Source organism: Notechis scutatus, chromosome 3 (assembly GCF_049901735.1).
Source record: "Notechis scutatus isolate UNSWTSFEM ecotype Mainland chromosome 3, rNotScu1.2, whole genome shotgun sequence".
NCBI lineage: Eukaryota > Metazoa > Chordata > Lepidosauria > Squamata > Elapidae > Notechis > Notechis scutatus.
In genome coordinates this window covers 130,063,472-130,088,479 of record NC_142011.1, presented here as the reverse complement: position 1 = coordinate 130,088,479, position 25,008 = coordinate 130,063,472, and the positions used below count along the sequence as shown (strand labels likewise).

At 36.1% G+C, this 25,008-nt stretch overlaps 1 protein-coding gene across 1 annotated transcript in view; it reads left to right on the top strand.

Moving 5' to 3' along the window:
* The window catches only part of LOC113415857 (cadherin-12), an 817,727-nt gene that overhangs the window by 231,402 nt on the left and 561,317 nt on the right, over nt 1-25,008 (top strand). The window contains exon 2 of the mRNA XM_087961174.1: nt 7,221-7,307. The gene's annotated coding sequence lies outside the window, so the exon portion shown is untranslated. The remainder of the gene's footprint in view (nt 1-7,220; nt 7,308-25,008) is intronic.

Genomic DNA, 25,008 nt, shown 5'->3' with positions numbered 1-25,008 from the left:
CAGCAGTTCCAGCTGTTGTAGTATATTGAAGTGTCTTTATTTTTTAATGCCAAAGTTAATTTGTCCATTTCTGCACAACTTGAAATTTTTTGAATGATCATCTCCTCTGATGGAACATGAGACTGCTTCCAACATTGTGCAAAAGCCAATCTGGCCGCTGTCAAAATGTATATTATTATATATTTCACTTTTTTTGATATTTGTTTATCAAAGATCCCTAACAGAAAGGACTCTGGTTTGAATTCGATCCGTTCTCTTGTCATTTCTTCCAGCCAATTTCTAATTTTCTGCCAATATTTTTGAGCTTCTGTAAAGGACCACCACATATGGAAAAAAGTTCCCTCTTTTTTTTTTTTTTTTTTTGCATTTCCAGCAATTCAGACTCATATTGGGGTGTATCTTTGCTAATCTCGAAGGAGGAAGGTTTTATAGGCGTTTTCTTTGTATGCTACCTATTTTGTAATTTTATTATTTCTACCCCAGACCTTTTCCCATTCTGTTATGGTGATGCTACGTCCTATATTCCTACTCCAGGCTATCATGTTCCCTTTTACAATTTCTTCTTCTAATTCTACTTCTAATAAATAATTATAAAATTTTGTTATATTTTTTTGCCTGATCCTAATAAAATTTTATCTAATTGCTGGAGTTTATTATTAATTCCGAATTCTTTCTTGTCCTGTTTATATCTACTTTGAATTTGAAGATATGCCCACTGATCAATTTTTAGTCCTCGCTCTTGAAGTTCTTGCCGCAATTTCAAATTTCCTTGTGTATCCAATAGGTCCTTGTAGTTAATCATTTTAGTGATATCCAGATGATTTGGGTGAATCATCGCCTCCATTGTTGAAATCCAAATTGGTATTTTTAAATAGTGTTTTTTCCATATTTTCTTCCAATTAGTTAATAATGAGTCTCTGATTAGGTGTCTATGGAAATATTTCTGCCTACTTTTCCCTACATCCCATAAAAAAGCATGCGACTCCCTCTGCAAGTCATGGCCTTCTAAGAATAATATTCTCTTATTGGTTAAATTCACCCATTCCTTCAACCATACTAAAGAGGATGCACTATAATACAACTCCCAATTTGGAAGTGCCAGCCCTCCCCTGCTCTTCATATCCTGTATTGCCTTTAAATTTATTCTAGGTTTTTTCCCTTGCCAGATAAATTTTACAGTTATTTTATTAAGTTCTTCAAAAAAAAAATTGTGTACTTTGATTGGGATCGTCTGAAATATATATAGGAATTTTGGAAGAATATTCATTTTAATAGCAGCAATCCTGCCTAATAATGAAAGTTGCGGCTTAACCCATGTTTCTAAATCCTTCTTTACCTGTTGCATCAATTTATCATAATTATTTTCCTTAAGTGTCTTACAATGTGCTGTCAACCATATTCCTAAGTATTTAACTTTCTTTATCACTTATATTCCCATAACTTCTTCTAGTTCTATTTTCTGTTTTTCTGTTAAATTTTTAGTCATTAATTTTGTTTTCTGACTATTAATTTTAAGTCCTGCTACTGCTCCAAATTATTCTAATTTATTCATCAATTTTTGTCATCTTTCTATTGGTTCCTCAATGAAAAAAATCATATCATCCGCAAATGCTTGCAACTTATATTCTTCTTTCTTAACCTTTAATCCTTTTATGTCTGAGTTCTGTCTAATTCGCATTACTAATGTTTCTAATGATAATATGAAGAGCAGGGGTGAGAGTGGGCAGCCCTGTCTGACTCCTTTTTCTATTTTTATTGGGCGGGTATATTCCCCGTTTATTATAATATTAGCCTGTTGTGTATCATAAATGGTTGTTATAATATTTTCAAATTTGGTGCCTAAATTCATATTATAATTTTTTGGGATTAAAAATTGCCAATTTAAATTATCGAAGGCCTTCTCTGCATCTAAAAACATAAGTGCAATTTGTTTTTTGGGGTGGGCTTCGTAAAATTCTAAGACATCTAGTACTATATTGTTTTTCTAGTTCTCTATTGCTGATTTTAATTCAAACCAAGTAATGTCTTTGTTTAATAATTCTTCCATTTCTTCCCCAATTGCTTTATCCTTCACTTCATCTAAATAGTTTCTTATTCTATCTTTGTTAACTTCTTCCTTTTTATATAACTCTTCAAAATACTTATGGGCAATTTCTTTTTTCTGTTCTATCTCCTGTTGTATATCCCCCTTTCCGTCTATTAGCTGGTATATCAATCTCTTTTCTTTCCTTTTTTTAGTCTATATGATAGCCATCTCCCTAGCTTATTAGCATGCTCAAAATAAGTTTGTCTAGTTGGATTCAAATTTATAATCATTCTCTCTTGTTCAATTCAATTCAATTTATGTTTAGTTATTATTATCTGATTTTGCAATTTTGAATCCTTTGGGGCACTCTGTAATTGAGTTTCTAATTCTTTAATTTTTTGTTGTAATTTGTTTTGCTGGGCGTATTTTTCCTTATTCCTCTTGGCGTTATAAGAGATTGTTATACCTCTTATTACTGCCTTCATTGTATCCCAAATGTTTTGTTTCATAGTTGCTCCATTACCATTTTCCTTTAAGAAATTGAGTTTGTTGGTGTATTCTTTTTCTCTTATTAACTGAGTATTTAACGTCCATCTTTTCTTGGGTTTTTTCCTACCCTTCCATATTATCTGAATTGGATTGTGATCTGCCCATTCATTAGCTCTTTGTCTTGTAATGGCTCAGGTCTCTCCTTGTGCCTGAAGATGTGTCCTACTTTCTTCTCTCTCCTAATGTAGATGAGTATTTCCTTGATTTCCTAAAGTTCCATCTCTGTTCTTATGATAGCCTTGATCTTCATGGGAGTTTGTTTCCAGTTCATCCTTACTGCTCTGGTCTTCTGGACCTACCAATCGCTCATAAAATTCCTGGGCCTTTTCCATGGAGTCTATTTTAATTTTCCTTTCATTCCAAAAAACTAACATCCCCTCTGGGATTAGCCATTTAAATAGGATTCTTTTCTGATTTAGGTAAACTGCTAAGAACTTGTAGTCTCGTCTTTGTTCTCTTATTCTTCTTGGTATTTGTTTGAGAATCAAGACTTCTTTACCTTTATACGTGATTGTTTCATCTCTTGACACCCTATATATGATATCCTGGACACTCCTTCTCGCAAATTGTATATGGACTTCTCTTGGGCATTTGTGACGTCTCGCATAATTAGTGCTAATCCTGTAAACTTCATCAAACTCCCTTAAGATCCTTTTTAAATATGTCTATTGCCTATGTTCATTTTCTTAATATGAATTTCCATGATTTAATTTTTTTATTGCACAACCCACTTCTGATAAAATGGTAGCCCCATATATAGATATTGCATATGCAACTTTAAAACTTGCTCTTTTTTCCACAGGCATTTTCAAATGCCTGTTTGTGCAATTTTTTTCCTCTTTCAAAGAAAGACGGATGCTACAAGACTCTGTTCAATATGAGCATCTTTCCTCAATCAGGTCACACAAATCTGCTTCCGCAGAAATACTTAGCAGATTTATTTTATATCCCTGTAACCAATTCATTTGGATGGAGGCATTTATGTGATTCATGGAAGCACAATAAAGAGAGACCCGATGATCTGGTGCCCCAGAGATGAATAATATCTCACCCCAAAGTGTTCTGGGTTATACAGATAACAGATAATCAGAGTTGGAAGGGACCTTGTAGGTCATCTAGTCCAACCCGCCACCCAAGCGGGAGACCCTACACCATTTCTGACAAATGGCAGTCCAATCTCTTCTTGAAAGTCTCAAGTGATGGCGTTCCCACAACTTCCGAGGGCAAGCCGTTCCATTGGTTGATTGTTCTCACTATCAGAAAGTTTCTCCTTATTTCCAGGTTAAATCTCTCCTTGTTCAGTTTCCATCCATTGTTCCTTGTCTGGCCTTGTCTGACCAGAACTCCTCCAAATGTTTCCACTGAATTATGCATTTTTTTAGAAGGTGAAAAACATTTAATGTAAGAGTAATTATCATATCCACTGGATCTAGCATTGGATTTAAATTGAATTAGGGTATTTTTCCAACATGTCACTAAAAGAGAAATTTTATCTATTTATTCATTTATTTATTTGTACCCCAACTTTATTATTTGTATAAATAACTCAAAGTGGGTGAATATATCTAATACTCCATCCTTCTCCTATTTTTCCCATCACAAGAACCCTTCAAGAGGAGTTGGGCTGAGAGACTGGTTGACCCAAAGTGATCCAGATGTCTTTCATGCTGAGGTGGGACTAAAATTTATGGTGTCCCAGTTTGGGGGAAATCACTAACTAAAGGAGAGCATGGAGAAAAGAGGCATGGCAATATGGAGTTACTCTGGGGCAGGAAACAACATAGGCTGGATTAGTGAACCCATACCTGCCGGTTCTTATAGATTCTTATAAATAGGTTATCAATAATAAATAAATTGCTTTGTCTTATTCACAAAATTATTTTGATTGCACCTGGTGCCCAGTTTCTAGCCTGGTGCTTTAACCACTAGGTTAAACTGAGTCTCTGCTTCCTCATGCCAGTAAGAGTATTTATTTTACACTTTTCATTGATTGGATTCATGCTCTATCTTTTCTGGCTTTTTCTGGATTTCGCACAAGAATAAAAAAAGAAAAAGAAACATTGTGTACTTGTTAGACAATTGTGATCTCAGAATTGATACTTTTCTTGCACTTTTCTCATATTTATGATTGAGAAATATATGCAATCACTAGTCATACATAATGTTTTATTCATTTTCATTCATTCATTCATTTTAAAATTTATTTGCCACCTTACTCCCAGTGCATATAATCATTAATTGATCATTTTAAAATTCTGTCTAACAACCCACTCCTCTCCCTCAAAAACAAAAAGGACTTTTCTGCTATTGCCACTTTTATGGTTGCAGATAGATCAACTGTGTCATACATCAGAATATATCCTAATTAAGACCAAAGTGGTTTAATTATCAGTCCTTTTTCCTGGGTAATTCTGGAAAATATACATCTATTTAGATCCCCAAATATTATGTACGAAGTCATGACAATAAAACTTCTTCAACTTCAAAACATTGCATCTAGCTGGTCAATCAGTCTTTCTCATAGCAACCCACCTTTCAGGGTTGTTGTTCCAAGAAAATAGGAAGAGGAAGGTTGTTGGATATGTTTGCCAACTTGAATTATTTGAAAAAAATAATAATAAAGGAAGGATACAAATAATAAAATAATGTCTGTCTTTCTGTCTCCATCAGTCAGTCAGTTAGTCAGTCAGTCTATCTATCTATCTATCTATCTATCTATCTATCTATCTATCTATCTATCTATCTATCTATCTATCTATCTATATCTATATCTATCTATATCTATATCTATATCTATATCTATATCTATATCTATATCTATATCTATATCTATATCTATATCTATATATCTATATATCTATATCTATATCTATATCTATATCTATATCTATATCTATCTATCTATCTATCTATCTATCTATCTATCTATCTATCTATCTATATCTATATCTATATCTATATCTATATCTATATCTATATCTATATCTATATCTATATCTATATATCTATATATCTATATATCTATATATCTATATATCTATATATCTATATATCTATATATCTATATATCTATATATCTATATATATATATATATATATATATATATATATATATATATATATATATATATATATATATATATATATATATATATATAATTTATCTATCTTAAATCAAAGATCTCTCAAAGTGTTCTATGTTTTCCCAAACATATTGTTATATTAAACCATGAAATTTGGGGAGAGGTACATAGAAAACTGCATAGAAAAATGTATACAACTCGAAAGATTGCTGCTGCTTTCTAAAGTGTAAATTAAGCTGAAAATTGCAGAACAGATGGGTTCCGTTTGAAATAGAGACTAAAGAAAACCCTTAAGCCTTCCTAAGTGTTACTAGAAAGATATTATAGAATTTTTTCTACGCACATCATGTAATGATTCCAAATCATTATGAGGTAATTTTGAAAAAAGATTCACTGCATGTTTATTTCCCTTCCCCATCAGGATAAAAGATAATTAAAATAAAACAATGCAAACTGCTGGAGATTATACCCACAGGCTAAGAACATCTCATAGTTTTTAGAAATTGCTAGAGTAGTCTAGGCCAATACTCTAGTTTTCTGCTTCTGCCCTATTAAGTTCCAAAGAAACCTTATTCTTTTCAAGGGTACTAAAAAGTCTCCACTGATTCCAGAATCAAAGAAAAATGAAATTGTGATTGTATATAGCAATCACAATATATTAAATCAATTAACAAAGAAGAAAGTTGTCACTGAATCTTAAGTATGGGCTTTTTCAAGCAGCAACATTGAAAGAAGTGCAAAGAATATCCCACATAAAGACTAGCAAAATTTACTTAGAACCGGCAGGTGATTTACATATACACCTACAAATGGTTCTTTTAAAATGCAACAGTGGTGGTATTCTACTGGTTCGGCCTGGTTCTGCCGAGCTGGTAGCAGCCATGAGCAGCAGAGACCGAACCAGTTCTTGCTGCTGCTCTGCTATTGGGCCTGCCTGCCCGCCCGGGCTCCCATCCTAACCTTTATCCTCTGAACTTGAAGCGCAGCTGCTTTGTGTGGCACAGCAGAGGTTAGAATGCCTCTGCGCCTGTGCAAACGCCTCTGTGCCTGTGCAAATGCCTCTGCGCCTGCGCAAAGGGCATTTTTGGCACTCGCACACACACAAAGTGTGTGCATGCATGCAAAGTGCACCCACTAAGCCATGCCCACTGAACCAGTGATGCGCAAACGCCTCTGCGCCTGAACAAAGTGCATATTTGGCACTCGCACACACACAAAGTGTGTGCATGCATGCAAAGCGCACCCACCAAGCCATGCCCACTGAACCAGTGATAAAAATATTTGAATCCCACCACTGATTTGAGCCAAATGAGCAGGGACAGGAGGGCTTCCTGGACCAAATGAAACTACCCAGGAAGATGAATCTTGAGGGGGGGGGAGGCTGAATAGATTAAGTTATTTAATTGTGAAGTGGATCATCTCTTAAGTTTACCATAACATTACTTAGAGTAATTGTGACATGGTTCCAAAGTTCTTGTAAAGTAATTAATGTTTTTAACTTTTATTTCTCTATGTTATCCTTTTAAGTAAGTCCTTTTGTCTTCCTTCTTCTATTTTGGCAGACCATCATTTTGACTTCGTTGCTTCAGGACATGACAACCTAAAATTACCCTACTGAGATCTTGGAGAATGTGGATTCATCTTTGCAGGTAGAAAATAAATAATGACTGAAGACTAAAATCATATTTAGATGTTCCCAAATTGTTCTGTATTGGAGTTTAAAATCCCCACCTCATCCTCCCTACACACAGAAAGATATGCACTATTCACTTACTTATTCACACACATCTATTTATTTCTCACCTACTCAAAAAATCCAGATAATTTACATGCATAATTTTAAAAAAAAACATACATAACAATAACATAGGCCACATCCATGTTGGTCAGCCCAAACAGTCCCAATAAAGTGCTTTTACTTTCACATTATTCTCTCTACTCCAAAGGCCCTGCAGAAAAGTATTGCTTTTATTGCTTTGAGGCCATCCTGACCTGGTTGAGCAGGTTTTTTCAGACTGAGGAGACCTAGATCCATTAAGGTCAACTTCTATGACCCCATTTTCTTTTCTCAAGAAAGAAAGGAACCTACAGCATGCCCCTTTGGCCAGTATGTATTCAGTAAACAGATGGAGTCTGGAGAATGGTGTTTATGATATGTGCTATAAACTGTTTGAAGTATATTTTAGTTTTTGTTTTTTTTAAAGTGTGCCATGTGGCACTGGATCTGGAAGCAATATACTCTGAAAATAGAAATTTTAACATTCTTTGGAGGAAAAAAAACCCTCTAGATTGAGGTGCTTTGAATACTGCTTTTCTATTAAAGTGATTTTAAAATATATTATCCCAATATTCTATAATAATTGAAAAGGAGAAATGCTAAAAAAAGAAGCACTAGCACTTGCTTAAATAATAGCTTTGCATGCTAAATGGATAGAAGTGGCTTTCAGAAGATCATAGGTTCTTTGCTACTTGCAAAATGCAGCTTTTATCAGCTGACAATGTGTATATTATTTCTCCAATATGCAATGACATTTTTCTTCTTCCTCATCATTCAAAAGGTTAGAAATCAAATCATTTGCATGAGCATTATTGATACTCCCTCACTAAAAAGATGCCATTCAGTATAAAACCCACATCCTTTTAAAGCAGGGCTGTCAAATTCCCAGCCCATGGGCTGGATGCATCACATGGTGGCCATGCCCATACTCAGTTTAGTTAAAAGAAATGTATAGGGAAAAAGTCCCTATACATCACATGACACCACCGTGCTGACGTGAGTTTGACACCCCTGTTTCAAAGGGTTCCCTTATGCAAATGTCTTTCTCAACTAAATATTTGTTTATATTGAACTTAAATATTGGTCTAAACTGTAACAGCATAGATCAAAGTACTGAAAAGCAACAGCAATGGTATAAGTTGCTTCCATAGGAATCAAGATTAGAAATGCACCAACACCTTTTAAGTTTTTCTGACTCTTACAATCCTAAAAGTGTTGGAAAGTAAAAAAACAAAAAAACAAAAAACAAACCACACACCTCCACTAACCAGGCTATACATCAACCCGCTTTTTTACAGGTGAAACTCGAAAAATTAGAATATCATGCAAAAGTTCATTTATTTCAGTAATGCAACTTAAAAGGTGAAACTAATATATGAGATAGACTCATTACATGCAAAGCAAGATAGTTCAAGCCATGATTTGTCATAATTGTGATGATTATGGCTTACAGTTCATGAAAACACCAAATCCACAATGTCAGAAAATTGGAATATTACATGCAATCAATAAAACAAGGATTGTACATAAACAATATCGGACCTCTGAAAAGTATAAGCATGCATATGTACTCAGTACTTGGTTTGGGCCCCTTTTGCAGCAATTACTGCCTCAATGTGGCGTGGCATGGAAGCTATCAGCCTGTGGCACTCCTGAGGTGTTATGGAAGATCAGGATGCTTCAATAGCGGCCTTCAGCTCTTCTGCATTGTTCGGTCTCATGTCTCTCATCTTTCTCTTGGCAACGCCCCATAGATTCTCTATGGGGTTCAGGTCAGGCGAGTTTTCTGGCCAATCAAGCACAGTAATCCCACGGTCATTGAACCAGGTTTTGGTGCTTTTGGCAGTGTGGGCAGGTGCCAAGTCCTGCTGGAAAATGAAGTCAGCATCCCCATAAAGCTCATCTGCGGAAGAAAGCAAGAAGTGCTCCAAAATCGCCTGGTAGATGGCTGCATTGACCCTGGACTTAATGAAGCATAGTGGACCAACACCAGCAGATGACATGGGTCCCCAAATCAACACAGACTGTGGAAACTTCACACTGGACGTCAAGCATCTTACAGTGTGTGCCTCTCCATTCTTCCTCCAGACTCTGGGTCCTTGGTTTCCAAATGAGATGCAAAATTGCTCTCATCAGAAAAGAGGACTTTGGACCACTGAGCAAAAGCCCAGTTCTGTTTTTCTTTAGCCCAGGTAAGACGCTTCCGACACTGTTTGTTGTTCAGGAGCGGCTTGATAAGAGGAATACGACATTTGAAGCCCATGTCCAGGATCCGTCTGTGTGTGGTGGCTCTTGATGCACTGACTCCAGCCTCAGTCCACTCCTTGTGAAAGTCTCCAACACTTTTGAATGGCCTTTTCCTGACAATCCTCTCCAGGCTGCGGTCATCCCTGCTGCTTGTGCACCTTTTTCTTCCACACTTTTCCCTTCCACATAACTTTCTATTAATGTGCTTTGATACAGCACTTTGGAGACATCCAACTTCTTTTGCAGGTTTTCCCTCCTTATGGAGGGTGTCGATGATGGTTTTCTGCACAACCGTCAGATCAGCAGTCTTTCCCATGATTGTGATTCCTACTGAACCAGACTGAGAGACCATTTAAAGGCTCAGGAACCTTTTGCAGGTGTTATGGCTGATTAGAGTGGGGCACTTTGAGCCTAGAATATTGAACCTTTTCACAATATTCTAATTTTCTGAGACTGTTGATTTGGGGTTTTCATGAGCTGTAAGCCATAATCATCACAATTATGACAAATCATGGCTTGAACTATTTTGCTTTGCATGTAATGAGTCTATCTCATATATTAGGTTCACCTTTTAAATTGCATTACTGAAATAAATAAACTTTTGCACGATATTCTAATTTTTCGAGTTTCACCTGTACAATTAATTCTGCAGTGAAAAGCCTTCAAAACAATAGAAATTTTTATAGATGGGTTTATTTGTATCTTAATTGATATCCAATAATATGTAATAGAATTTAAGGACTTGTAGCTGTTGGAGGTAGGGTTAAAGGTAAATCCATAGAACCAGCAAAGTAACTATGCTATTTATTCTCCTTTACCATTGTTTACAGTAACAGGAAAGTATATTTTAAGTGTATGTTTTCAAGTAAATGTAAATATAAAAATAAAATTCAAAAGCTTTGCATCTGGATCTATATATTTCTCCGTACTGCAGAACATTCCAATTTCCACCATGGCAGCCGGTTCTGATATATATTCCTTTCCTTTAGTGAAGATGAGAGAAACCCATCTTCCTATGGGTTTCCATGGCTTGGTTTTTCTAGGCATATAGCATTTCCATCATCAATAGGAACATCTACCAGCTGATGGCATTTTCCTGAATGATGTTGTACACTATATCTAAATAACTGAAGACTCACATATCATTTAGTTAACCTTCTACTTGTGTCAATCATTTTTTATAAATAATTGTTGGCTAGTATTCACATTAAAAGTTTAAAAGTACACTTTTTTTGTGAATATTTGTATTTATTGGCCACCTTTTTATTATGTAATATTTTCTTTTAGTAACTTTTTTTTGACAAATTCATTATTAGTGTTTCTCATTCTTGTGAGGTTGTCCTAAAAGTAAAAAATTCCTATTGACACATCAACATAAGGTATGAAAGCAAATTAAAGTTAGATCTTTAGAGGGATGAATCAAAACAGGAATTGCCATATTTCTTTTGTTCAGTGGGTATTTATATTTGTAAAATGGATTGGACTTTCCTTTCATTAGTGTTGATTTGTTGACTACCTGATATGAATCTAATATATTTCAGATTTTTTTTTAGGAACTATGGAAGGCTCAGCATAGATATGCTGTTCTGCACAATTATTGGCCTAAACTAAGTATCCAAGCTAGGGATACCTATATGCATCTCTTCAACTTGCTGCACTTTGCAAGATTTCACACTCCCAGAATTTCCAACTAATTCTGGTAAATTTCAATTTAGAAAGCTCTATTCTTGCAACCTAGGCTGATTACTGTTTTTTTTTTTTTTTTAAGAAAAGCAAGGCGTAGTGCATCTTTTACATTTTACCTTTACCTGATGCAATTACAACAGGAAGCAAAATGGAAGGCTAATCCAGGATAAAATGGTGTGATTACTAGTTTGATGTATCATGCTTTCTTTACATTAGGCACATCTTGCTTAACTCTTAATTACCCCATCAATGAGCAAGAACTCTGAATATGTTGTGCAACGATAGAAGCAGAAACTTTCAACTGTTTCTCTCATGAGTTCATGCAGCTGCTGTTATAGCCATGTTGCTTTCACATTAGCATGACAAGTGATCATCCAAGGCCTCATAATACTACCTACTCTGATAGAATCTCTCTCCCCCAAGATCTTAATAACCAAGCAAAGAAATAACATTCTTTGTGGCAATCAGGGGACCACTGCAGGAGACATAAGGAAGCTTCTCTGTTAGAGGACAACAATCTTCCATTTACTTCACAGATTTATCTGTAATTTAAGCCACAGATAGAACAGCCACATATTCTGTATATACTCTCAGGGGGTGGGGAGAGGCTACCCAGAGCCTCATAAATCATGGGGAGGATTAAAAGCAATGAACATTTATCTTCTTAATCCTGCAAAGCAATAATGCAAAGCCAAGGATTACAACTTGCTGCACATGTAATCTTTGTATGGGGATAAAAAAAAAGTGTCAAGCTTTTTCTATAATATTCTTGGTTTTGTTTTGCTTTTTTTTAAAAAAAAAACACTTAAGAAAAAAAAAATCAACTAGCTGTGATTATGCCATTGAGGAAAGTAAAAAAAAACAACAACAACACCTTTTGGGGAAAGTATGCCTTTAATTGACAATAAAGTCACTGGCGTGCAGTGGTGGGATTCATTTTTTTTTACTACCATTCTGTGAGCGTGGCTTGGTGGGCATGGCTTGGTGGCAGGGGAAGGATACTGTAAAATCTCCATTCCCACCCTACCCCACCCCACTAACCTGCTTTCAAGCTCCGTTCTCCTGTGCATGACAACAAAAGAAGACCCAGCCAATTAGCTGGGACTCAGAAGGCAGAGGGCGGGGCCAGTCAGAGGTGGTATTTGCCGGTTCTCTGAACCACTCAAAATTTCTGCTACTGGTTCTCCAGAACTGGTCAGAACCTGCTGAATACCACCTCTGCTGACATGCTTGGACTAGAGGTGAGGTTAATTGCACGTTGCATCTGCAATTGTATGACTTTTTCATGATAACCCAAATTATTGCTCTATTATGACACTTCTGTTCTAGTCAGAAAGTACATAAAAAGCTCTACTGATATGGATTCTCTACTATGTGTCCAAAATATTGCACAACTATTGTCTTTCCAAAGTGGCAGGCACCTCCCAATAGTGTGATATGCTTAACTATGTGATTAAAAGGAGAAAATAGGGGATGTCTAAGGAACAGCCAACAAGCACACAGAAACAATGCTTTCCATACCACATACAAATAATATCCCAGATTGAATAATTTGTTTAATGTTTAATTTGTTGTAGTATAGCACAAGAAAGCAGAATCATTTATTTATGCTAAATCATCCCATTTGTTGTTTGTTTTTACACTGAGTAAATAGTAGCTTCAAGTGCAATTATCACTTCCCTGGTATTCTCAGTTAGAAGGAGGACGAAGACAAGGCAACTAAAGTCAGGCACAGAAAGTTCCAACTCAAACAATAGAGGGGAAGTGGCATTAGCATTTGAGATTCAGGCCATACCATTTTAGATCTTGTACCAGAATCTCATCTACATCCCGGAAATGGTACTTCCTCATGTGAAAAATCCGGAAGGTGGAGGAGTGCTTGGGTGCGACAGAAGAATCTAAATTGGGAAGCAGCTGATTAGCATCAGTTATTTTCCAGCACTGACCAAATCTCTCTATTTAAGTTCCACCTATAAAGAATTTGTCTCTTTTAATACCAACTTTGTATTTTAGTGGGTACTTTGTTTTAGACTTCGCTTGTATCACCATTTACATAGTCACTGGGATATGTCTTTGTCTGTAGGCATTGGTTCACTTGTAACTTTATTTGATCCATGAACCTTGATCAAAATTTGTTGTAGTTTTTATTCATTTGGTTTTTTACATTGATCTTCCTTTACAAGGGGAAGATCACTGTATCTATTCCATCAAAGAATGACTGTTTTGCAATGATCTTTTTTTTTTTTTTTTAGTAAGCTTTGAGTAGCAGAAGAGAACGCTGGACTGATTGTCCATCTGCTTTGCCAAGCCTATTAAATTTGGCAGCCAAATGACAGAGTGTTAAACTCTTTGGTTTATGTTGCCCATCTTACTATTATCCAACATTAGAAAGTAGTTATCTTGTGGCAGGAACCTTATAAAATATATTGAGGAGGAGACATTGCTTATTCATTAATGAGGACTTAGTGTAAGTTTCATTAAAGCAAAGAGAGCAAAGGAATTTGTGCAATAATTCTTCCCTTTATTTGCTTCATTCTAAGTGTGACATTGGCGTTTCTAGTTAAACAACACAAGAAGCCATGTACAGTTAGAAATCAGAGATGTAACATTATTTAGGTCAGCCATAAATTGCAAGTACATGCACAGCTGAAGGCAGGCTGCTGGGAAAAAAAATAGAAAGTTAGAAACAGACAGAATCAGTGATGATTCAGTTTGTTGGGGACATTTTCTGCCTTGCAATATATGCATCCTTTGTGGTTTAGCTTTTGGCTGTCATAGCTGATGTCAGAGAAGTGTTTATTTATTTTTTTAAAAAAGCAGCACCATCTGTCCCACCCCCTCCTTTCTTACACCACCAACTGTGTTCCTAATTAGCTCTGTTTGGATCACAGCCACTCCTGGTATTGCCTCTTTTATTTTTATCTCCACTCATCTTGTTTAGATGGAGTACTCATGTGAGCAGCTTTGTCTGACTCAGAATGCATTCTTTGACATGGACTTCAGGCTGGTCTACATATGTTCAGGGCAAGAATTAATCAAATATGTGTCATTCTTAGTGTATTCAGCAACACACACTATCAAATTCAAAGTTAGTTGTTTGTCAGATTCCATCTTTCAGAAGTGACTGATAGAATATTGTCCTAAAGTTTAGACCTCAACATGGATAGGTAGAAATCCAGCATGAAAGCATGACAAATATTACTATGCTGCTCAGATTTCTGTAGCAGCACTTATTTTTAATCATCAGAAGGTTTATTGGAACATTTCCCATCCTCCTGCATACTCTCTTGCTTTCTACTAAATGATTGTTGGGTAGTATAGTTGTTGGTGTTTTTGGTGGGGTGGTGGGAGTCCATTATTTCTTGTCCATTAACCCAGCAGCCAGCAATTTGATATGTGTTGGGATTCTTCAACTATTGAATGAACTTACAATTCTATTTTAAATATGTTTTGATGCTTTGGATGGGAAATATTGATCCATCTAATAGGTTCCAGACAATAACCTCTATTGCCTTTCTCTCCTTAAAAGGCCTATTCTAACTGATGAAGCAAGATGGTAAGCAGTTGCTCAGTGAAGTATAGAACAGCCTGGGAGGAACTGGAGGAAATATTAGCCCATGTTTTTAAATCTAACCAGCATCAATAATTTTTATGTTCAGAATATATGAATTTTGCTGTTTTGTCACATATTGATGACCCTGATCTCCCTGTTCTTTACTGCATGGTTCTATATACAAACCATCTTTACCCTTTAAGAGGACAGTAAACCGAAAATAGTAACCTAATCACAATATAAATTGTCCAGTGAAATAATTTCTTGCAATGTCAAAAGTTGCCATCAGTAAAGCAGAGAAACAGGCTAGTTATCTGAATCCACAGGAATATAATTTAGATTAAAAATGAGTCATATTGTTTAGACCATGTGTTGCTACATTTAAAGCATGTTTTATATAGTTTATCTCTTTAAAACAAAATTATTCTCTTTTGTTGGTACTCATTCCTGATTCAAAAACCATTGCTTTGGTTTGTTCTTCCTTCCTTCCTTCCTTAGTTACTTTAAAGTGAGTTTAGTAGGTGTGATCTTTTTAAATCCTCATTTATTGTAGAACTTATATTGTAAAGTCAAAAGTCATTATATTCCTACAAAATCAAATTTAAACCACCTGGCAATTAATTTTAAGAAGTATGTAATTGCCCTTTTTTTTGGAATATTGTTCATAAATCTGGTTTGAAGATAAATGTTCATGGAAATTTGCTCATGTCATCATAGTCCTATTTATGCATTATGAAAAATAGTATATTTATGTGGAATAGTTTAAAAGTAATATATACTTATTGTTCCCAAGGTTCCAACCAGCATTAATTGGGGGGGGGGGGATTTTTGATATACCAGCTTCCTTGTGCAAGGAATAGAAACCTTTTACAAGTCTTGAGTTGTATTTTTGAGGTTTAAAATTTGTTCAGGATTATTTGATTTTGTAGTTTGTATGACTGCCCAAGTTGTAAATTGCTAATGTGGGATTAAAACATGAACAATGTTCAATGAAACAATTAACATAAAAAAAAATCTGAAAGTAGAACATAAAACAGCACAATAAGGCTGAGCTCAAACATAGTAAAAGACAAACCACTTACCAGATGAGACTAGCCAACATCTTGGCCAGTGCTGAGGGGGGTGGGGACAAATTCCATTTAGAAGGCCAACAGGATAGAACCTGTGCAAATCTCATGCATATGTTATTCCAGAGGATAAGTGCTATGAAAGAGAAGGAAAACTCTCAAGGTTGCGTTAGATACTGAAACACTACATCATAGAGGAAACCTGAATAATGTTCAGTTTTCAGAACTCACAGGACATGCAGACACAATTGGAAATAGGCAATTAAAGGAAATGTTGGTTTTGTGCTGGTAAGGCTTTATTGATGGTAAGTAGAAGTATTAGATGTTTCCTATTGGGTATTCTGTATACTGGGTATATACTGGATATATATTCTGTTGTATGCGGTCCAGAGTTACTTGATTGTGAGTGAACATAAATTAGATAAAAATAAATAAACCACTGCACCTTGCAAAGTAGTGGTATTATTTGGGCACAGTATAATGCACTGATAATTACCTGAGATGCCATATTCTGGATCATTTACAGTTTCTGAATGTTCTTCAAAGGTGTATAGCACAATTCAGTAATATAAGCAGGAGGTGACCAAGGAATAAGTAACTATGAGCAGAGCCTCCAATCCAGAGTTGGTATTCAGCAGGTTCTGACCAGTTCTGGAGAACCGGTAGCGATAATTTTGAGTAGTTCGGAGAACCAGCAAATACCACCTCTGATTGGCCCTGCCCCCATCTATTCTCTCCCTCCCGAGTCCCAGCTGATCATCTGGGTCTTCTTTTATTGCCCTGCACAGGAGAATGGAGCTGGAAAGCAGGTTAACGGGGAGAGGAGAGAATGGGGATTTTACAGTATCCTTCCCCTGCCATACCCACCAAGCCATGCCCACCAAGCCACGCCATGCACACAGAACTAGTAGTAAAAAAAATTGAATCCCACCACTGCTCCAATCCAAGAATGGGTGGAATTGGCACACAAGATAGAATTTACAAAGTTACTCCTGGCTATCTGCTGTTCATGCAAAAGCAATGACTCTAAGGGAGGTCCCCTTATGCAAGTCTCCAAATCCAGGATGGAGTGCAGGGCCTAAAATCCAGAGCCACTTCATCTTGCCTGAGACAAAGCCCATTTACAGACCCTTATAATTTATGCTAAGGATGAAAACAAATATAAATCCAAAGCTCGGTCCTCATTTCATGGTAAATATTTGCTAATTGAATGCATACGTTGCAAACACATGTTATTTTAGGTGTCCATGTTGCATAGATTGAACAGTTGGGGAAAAATCCCAGAAAAAGGAAATGCCAAATCATATCTGAGAGGTTGTTTCCATTTGGAGCAACCCCCAGAAGTCAAACTTGGCTTTTTATAAATGTTTTGAAAATGGCATCTGAATGGTGAGTGTTTATGTAATTACATAAAAATATTTATGTAAAATTATAATTGCACCTTTGGAGCCCACTCACATGGAATTTAGTAAATGTGAACTCCAAGAACTTTCTGAGATTAACAGTTGACCTTTGAATTAAAAAAATAATTTCTGTCCTAGCGCTAGGAGAATAAATGCAAGCACTTATTTATGAATTCATGATAAGTTCAATAGTTAGTAGAAGAGTTTGTTCAGAGGTTTGATTTTTTGTGGCTAGGAGTATATTTGGATGAATCAATTTTTATATCCAGGAATTATTTATTACATTGCATGAAAGCATACGTGGTACACGAAAGTTTGTCATCTTTAGTCTTTTTCAAAATATGTGAAACAGTTGGGACTGCATTTTTTGTTTAACATGATGGTAGACATTTTTGTTTCCAATACAAATTTCTTTCTAAGTATCATACTGCTTATTGAGATAAAACATAACAATGAAATATTATACTGCTTAAGTAAACACTTAGTAAAGTAAATATGAGTTTATGCAAATCACCATATGTCTTGTGAAACAAATTCCAGCTAATAATATTTCACTGTCTTCTACTTTTGTACTACATAAAGGTCAACAAACCCATCTGATTATTATTTGGTGTCATTGTGTATGTGAAATGAAATGGAAGTTTCAGCTCAGTTCCTAATGACTGAAATTGTTACGTGAAATGAAATGGAAGTTTCAGCTCAGTTCCTAAGGAGTGAAATTGTTACTGAAAGACTATAATCAAAGCTAACACTAATTGGTACTCTTGCTGATTGATCATACTGTTTGTGCTTAAATATGGGCGTTAACAAACAATAATTATATTAAAAAAATTCTTCCTCTGACAGAGTGGGATGAAAATACTTCAAATTGTTTCTTCATTGTAAGGGAAACTTTTTTTTTTTTTAAAAAAAAACATCTGCTTTTCTGAAATCAGGTTCAATTTGAGGTCTACAAGTAACTTTAAAGAACAATAAATTATTCTAAGTGAATTAATTATTTCAGGACATCATATGTTAGAGATCACTAATTAAACAACTGAATGAGATATCATTCTTTCTAGTAGTGTGTATGGACACTACATGACTGAATGGCCCACTGTGTTAAAATCATATATAACACTATCACATATAACATCCCTAAGTTTGAAGCTTTGAAAGGCTGACTCAATAAAACTTTGATTAAATTATTATATCATGGTCTGCTTCAAAGTCACAATTTAATCAGATGATTCCAAAATGCTTCAGAAAACAAACAGATATTCCTATTTCCTATTGCTCCTGGGATTCTTATAGACCAGGGCTATCAAACTCCTGGCCCATGGGCCAGGTTATGTTACATGCTGGCCATGTCCACACCTGTTCTGACCAAGGCTTCCTGAGACCATAATTAAGCACACACTTAGTTAAAACAACTTGTTTTATTTCAACACTGGGAATTATGTTCATTCCCAGCTGGCAATGAGTCCCAAACAGTCCCTTCAAGATAAGCACTCACCTTTCTTTCCTTTGAATTGCTGCCAACAATTAGAGTGCCAAATGAATTATAAAAAAAAAAAAAAAAAAACCAACCAAAGTACAAAGTCCACAGAGAACTTCAAGAATTAATTTGAACAGAATGAACAACTTTGCTTCCTACAAAGGTTTCTTCACCTTTGCCTGTCCTTTATACCTTATGGGAAGGGCAATCACCTCCAAGCTTTACTCCTGAGTCGCCCCTTTTGTCTCAGCTGCTCTTGCCTTCTAGCAGCTCTGTACACACGCACACTGGGAGCAGGCTCCCCTTGTTCCTTGGCCTCGCTGCTTCCAGATTCTGGAGGCTCTGGAGTCAGCACCCCACTCCCAGCTGGTCCTGGCCCTATTTCTGCATTGGACGCAGGACCCTCATCTGAGTCCTCTCCAGACTCCTGGACTCCTGGTCCCCATTCTTCCTCACTGTCTGATTCCACTGCCATCTGCACAGGCTGCCGGCGAACCACAACAACAACACCCAGTTTAGAGAAGGGGGAAAAACTACCAATACATCATGTGATGCCATGATGATGTGAGTTTGACATCCCTGTTATAGACAATCGATAAATTTTTAATTTAAATTCTATGTGAATTTAATGAATGGATTAGAATGAATGGAATAGAATGAATGGATAGGACTTGAGTTATAAGATGGGCTTATTGATATTAACATAAGTAGGCAGCTGATGGGTTTTGTCACTTTATTAAAGAACTATTTTTGGATGCCTAGGATAATATTACTTTGAGTATTAATTAATGTGACCAGCCCCAAGCCATAACTTTAGTGGAAGATCAACTTATATTTCAACTATTTTAATTGTACTCAGAACATATCAGCTTAACAATATGCACTCTTGGTCAAATTTTATGACCTACATATTATATTACATACTGCACATGACTAGGGCAGATTGAGTCTCTTTACATTACAATAAGTCAACATCTGCCAAGCTTGCACTGACAGTCAACAGTCCAAACATTTTCTGCTTTTCACAATGAAGGAGAGAAACTATGATTGACTTTTGTTCCATGCCAGTCAGTTTTGCTGCCTTTGCTAATTAACTTATTTCCAACAAGCTACCAATATAATAAAAACAAGTCATGACAATGTTGAGAGGGTTCTTTCTGGGAAAGTCAATTATATCAGACTTCACCCAAGAAAATGTACCGTTCAGAGACAACAAAGCTGGATGATTCCACAATGACAAGTGGATTTTTCATCTTCTATGTCCTGTCTAGAAATGGGTTCTGTCCAGCCAGACACCACACCAAAACCATCATCTAGAGACCTTCACAAGGAAAGCTATTATATAAATAGTGTAAAATAATAGTAAACTAATATTTTTATTTATCCATGAATGTTTATTGCAGCTTTCTGCTTTTGTCAAAAGGACCAAAGCAGGGCACTGTTGGAGGTTTGCACATGTTGTCACATGGGGAAGGTGTGAAGTTTGTATTGCAGCAGCACAATGTTATTTAAGTCATTCTATTGTCTTGATTTCCGCTGCAGATACCACTATCTCTATATTTTATTAGCATGATAATAGCCAAGTATGATTGATTACTTGACATTGCAGTAGTGAACACTCAAGGATCATTAGAAATCAAAGTAATATAGTAAAGAAAAAGCAGCCTCAATCAATGAAGAGTAGAAGAGTGCATTAGAACAGGCAAACAGTGGGGAAATCCAGATAAGCGGTGATCTTCATCATTTCAAAGTAGATTTAACTGTGTAAACTACTATAATTTGTGAAAATGCCACTTTTTCTGGCTGTATAACTCTCCCTTATCTTGTTTGCTAGGGGAAATACATGAAAAGTGAACTGTGGACATCCAGCAGAAATGAAGAAAGATTAAGGATCCTTGGTAAAAGAAATGGAGTATAAAATGTGTTGTACTACATGAAAAATGTTTCTCAGAGATTTTGAGTATCATTTCTCCACTTGATTTTACCAAAGGGAAAGAAGTATCACTAATCCATATTGGAAAAGGGCAGTGTTCTCTCAAATAAATTACACTTATCGAAACAAAGCTACTAACTTTAAACACAACAATAATACTTTTTTAAAAATTTAGAATGGTTCTAATCTGAGTATTTTTTTCTTCAAACATTAGAGGGGAAAAACTGGGTGTTTTTTCAGAAAGACAATATATCTTAGGTTTATCATTATTTTGCTTGGTCACATCGTCAGACAGATGTTTAAACTGAATTTAGCATTGTTATCCAACTATTCAGTCCCTCCCAATAACCTATGATAGGCAAATATTGTTGTTTAATAAAATTAAAGCTATCACTGAAGGATGTAAACTGTTCCAGGTAGAACTGCCATTGATGGTGGTTTTGTTAATGCCAATGATGTTCTAGTTCTTTGGGGATTTCACCCCATGTACCCTATTAATATTGCTACTATCTTTGCTTTCTTTTGTCATAGTCATTTTATTTCTATTTGTAGATCTTTGTATTTTGTGAATTTCTCCAGTTTATCCTCTCATCTCAAAGGTGCTTTTTCCAAAAGACAACTGGACTTTATTCTTTTTTTCTTTGAAAATGTTTTGCTTCTCATCCAAGAAGCTTCTTCAGTTCTGAAACTTCTTCTGAACTGAAGAAGCTTCTTGGATGAGAAGCAAAATATTTTCAAAGAAAAAAATCAAGGAAGTCCAGTAGCCTTTTGGGAAAAGCACTTTTGGGACAACCAGGACCTGGATGATTGAGAATTTCCATAGATATTTTGCTGTCTCCAGGTATGTTAATGTCCACTATCCAGACTTCTGTTGCCAGCTTGAAAGATGCTAAGTTATTTGTAACTTATTTGTAGTAATCTTCTTCATCCAAACTGTTGATGTTATTTCCATGGGGCATGGAAATTGCTTGCCTCAACTTGCTATTCTTATTTTCCAGTCTGATCTTCCATTTTGGTGGCACACTGTTTGGCTTTTTTCCTTCTTTGTTTATTTTGCATCCCAGCTATTCAGTTATAACTGCAGCTGTGCTGTGCATTTATTTTTATTTATTTATTTATTTTATTTTATTTTATTTATTTGTCAAGCATGTATTAGATAACAGATATAATTAGAACATGATTATGATTACATGAAATGGGTATGAATAAAAGGGGACATTAGGACAGGGACAGTAGGCATGTTGTTGTGCTTATGCATGTCTTAGGAATGGGGTGAGGTCAATAGTAGACAGTCTAAGATTAAAGTTTTGGGGATTTGGGGAAGAAACCACAGAATCAGGTAGTGCATTCCAGGCATTGACAACTCTGTTGCTGAAGTCATATTTTCTGCTATCAAGTTTGGAGCAGTTTACCTTAGTTGGTTGTTTTTTACATTGGTGGTGCTTGATATTGCAGTATTTCCATCTTTTAGTGCTTGGGCTAGCTGTTTCTTTGGAACAAACTTCACTGCAGGCAGCCTTATTTTGATGTTTTTGTGCTGTTCTAGATGCTCAGTTATTCTTTGTTTCAATTCTTCTACTTCTTTAGTTAGATAGCTTTGTTCTTTCTGAGTCAAAGGAGAGGGTGCCTTGTTTCCAAATGAAAACAATCTTTGTTGGATTCCTCCACTGCCAATTCCACCTGATTTGACTCTACAGTCTGAGTTACTTCTGGCAAGGTTTTGATTTCTGTGAATATTTTATTTTGTATTATAAATCTACATTGCTCTACTAGCCTCTGTTCTGTAATTTCTGATATTGGATATTGTTCTTCCCAGAATTGGTACATTCATTTTAAATATCCTCTTGTTGTTTGACTTGAACTATAATGACAGATCATGATTTCTTTGTTTTTAATCACTGTATAGTTGGCACGAGTAAACACTTTTCATTCCAGTAGGTCTGCAACTGCTGGCCCTGATTTCTCAGCTAACAGTCCTCAGTCCTGTAGCCCAGTTTTCACCAGATATACAGGAACTCCAGCATCTAGCATGGTTCTTGTTAACCCAGATGAAAACTGAGCCAGTATGAATTTCTGTAATTTATATCTCACCATATCTTTTTATCTTTGTCTAACACCTCTGATGAGCTCTATCTGCGTGCTAAAAATTCTGGCATAGCTCTCTTTTTCTTCAAAGCAGACAAGACCCACAATCACATCAAACTAGTACCTCACTGGGGAAAAATAGATTCCCTAATTGGGAATTGAACTTAGAATACAGTGATGAGAGTGCTGAATCCTAACCACTGGATCACCACCAGGGACTGAATCCTAACCACTGGACCACCAGGGACTATATCCTAACCACTGGAGCATAAGGGACAAAATCCTAACCACTGGAGCACCAGGAACCAATTCTTGACCACTGGAGCACCAGGGACTGAATTCTAACCAATAGACCACCAGAGAAATTCTAACCACCAGACTACCAGAGACCAAATCCTAATCACTGGGCCCCCAGGGATCAAATCCTAACCACTGGGCCCCCAGGGATCAAATCCTAACCACTAAACCACCAAGGACTGAATCCTAATCATTGGACCACCAGGAACCGAATCCTAACCACTAGACCACCAGGGAAATTCTAACCACTAGACTATCAGGGATTGAATCCTAACCACTGGACCACCACGAATCTAATTCTAACCACTGGAGCTCAGGGAACAAATCCTAACCATTAGACCACCATGAGCTTAATATTTACTATTAGATCACAAGGGATCAAATCCTAATCACTGGATCACCAGGGATCAAATCTTAACAACTGTACCACCATGGACTGAATCCTAACTACTAGACCATTAGGGATTGAATCCTAACCACTATACCACCAGGGAAATTCTAATCACTATACCATCAGTAATCAAATCCTAAACACTTGACCACTAGGGCCCAAAACCTAATCACTAGATCACCAGGGAAATTCTTACCAGTAGACTACTAGGGACTGAATCTTAACCACTAGACTTCCAGGGAAATCCTAACTACTTCTTCTTCTTCTTCTTCTTCTTCTTCTTCTTCTTCTTCTTCTTCTTCTTCTTCTTCTTCTTCTTCTTCTTCTTCTTCTTCTTCTTCTTCTTCTTCTTCTTCTTCTTCTTCTTCTTCTTCTTCTTCTTCTTCTTCTTCTTCTTCTTCTCTCATTGTACTGTCAGACAGATGTTCAGGCTGGATTTAGCATTTTTGCCTACCTATCAAGCCATTTCCAAGAATACAGATATCGTCATAGGATTTAAACTATTCTAATTAAAGCTGCCTTTTGCAACTCACTGATGGTGAATTTGTCAATGCCAATTGTATTCAGGTGGTGATCCAGCTGTTTTGGGATTGCACCCAGGTGTCTATTACTATTGGGACTACCTTTGCTTGCTTCTGCCATAGTCATTCTATTTCTATTTGCAGGTCTTTGTATTCAGGGGTGGGATTCAACCGGTGTTACTATTGGTTCGGTGACTACATTTTGCAGTAATTTCAACATCTAGTGCAGTCCTTTTTGACCCAGGTGATGACCAAACCAGTATGGGTTTCTGTAATTTAGATCTCACCATATTTTTTATCGGAGAGACTTTCTTTGACTTTTCTGATGAGACTTGTTGAGTTGAGCCTCTAGTTGGTTGAGCCTCTAGTATAGCTCTCATCTGCCTCAGAGCACAGCACATAAGACTCACACCCATCTCAAAGTATTGCCTCATTGTGGGGGGGGGGATGATGCATCTGCTTTTTTTTTTTTTTTTTTAGAAAACTCAAGGTAGCATCGCTAATGCTTTCCCCATTAAATAAATTAAAATGTTTATACAAGAGAGATAGAAAAAGAAAAACTATTTAATGCAATTTTGTGTCCTAACCTTTATTCTAGACAATTCAGACATTTTAATTTATAGCTTTTAGAATTATAGTGCTGGCAGGGCCCTTGTATGTTGCAAATGTTTCATTCTTCCCTTGCAGCAATTACTATGAAATATGATGTAGGATTATTGTCAACATTGGTATTTCCCATTTGTTCTGATTGTGACTTAAGTGATTAAGGTAAACTTGCCTTGAAACAAAAAGAAATAAAGCCATAGTATTAACAGTTAACAAGGTATGACAGAAATCTAATAAAATGAAGAAGTGAAACTGACAACAAAGTGAGTGTTCAGACAAATCCTGGCACTTTTGCTTTTTCCATAAG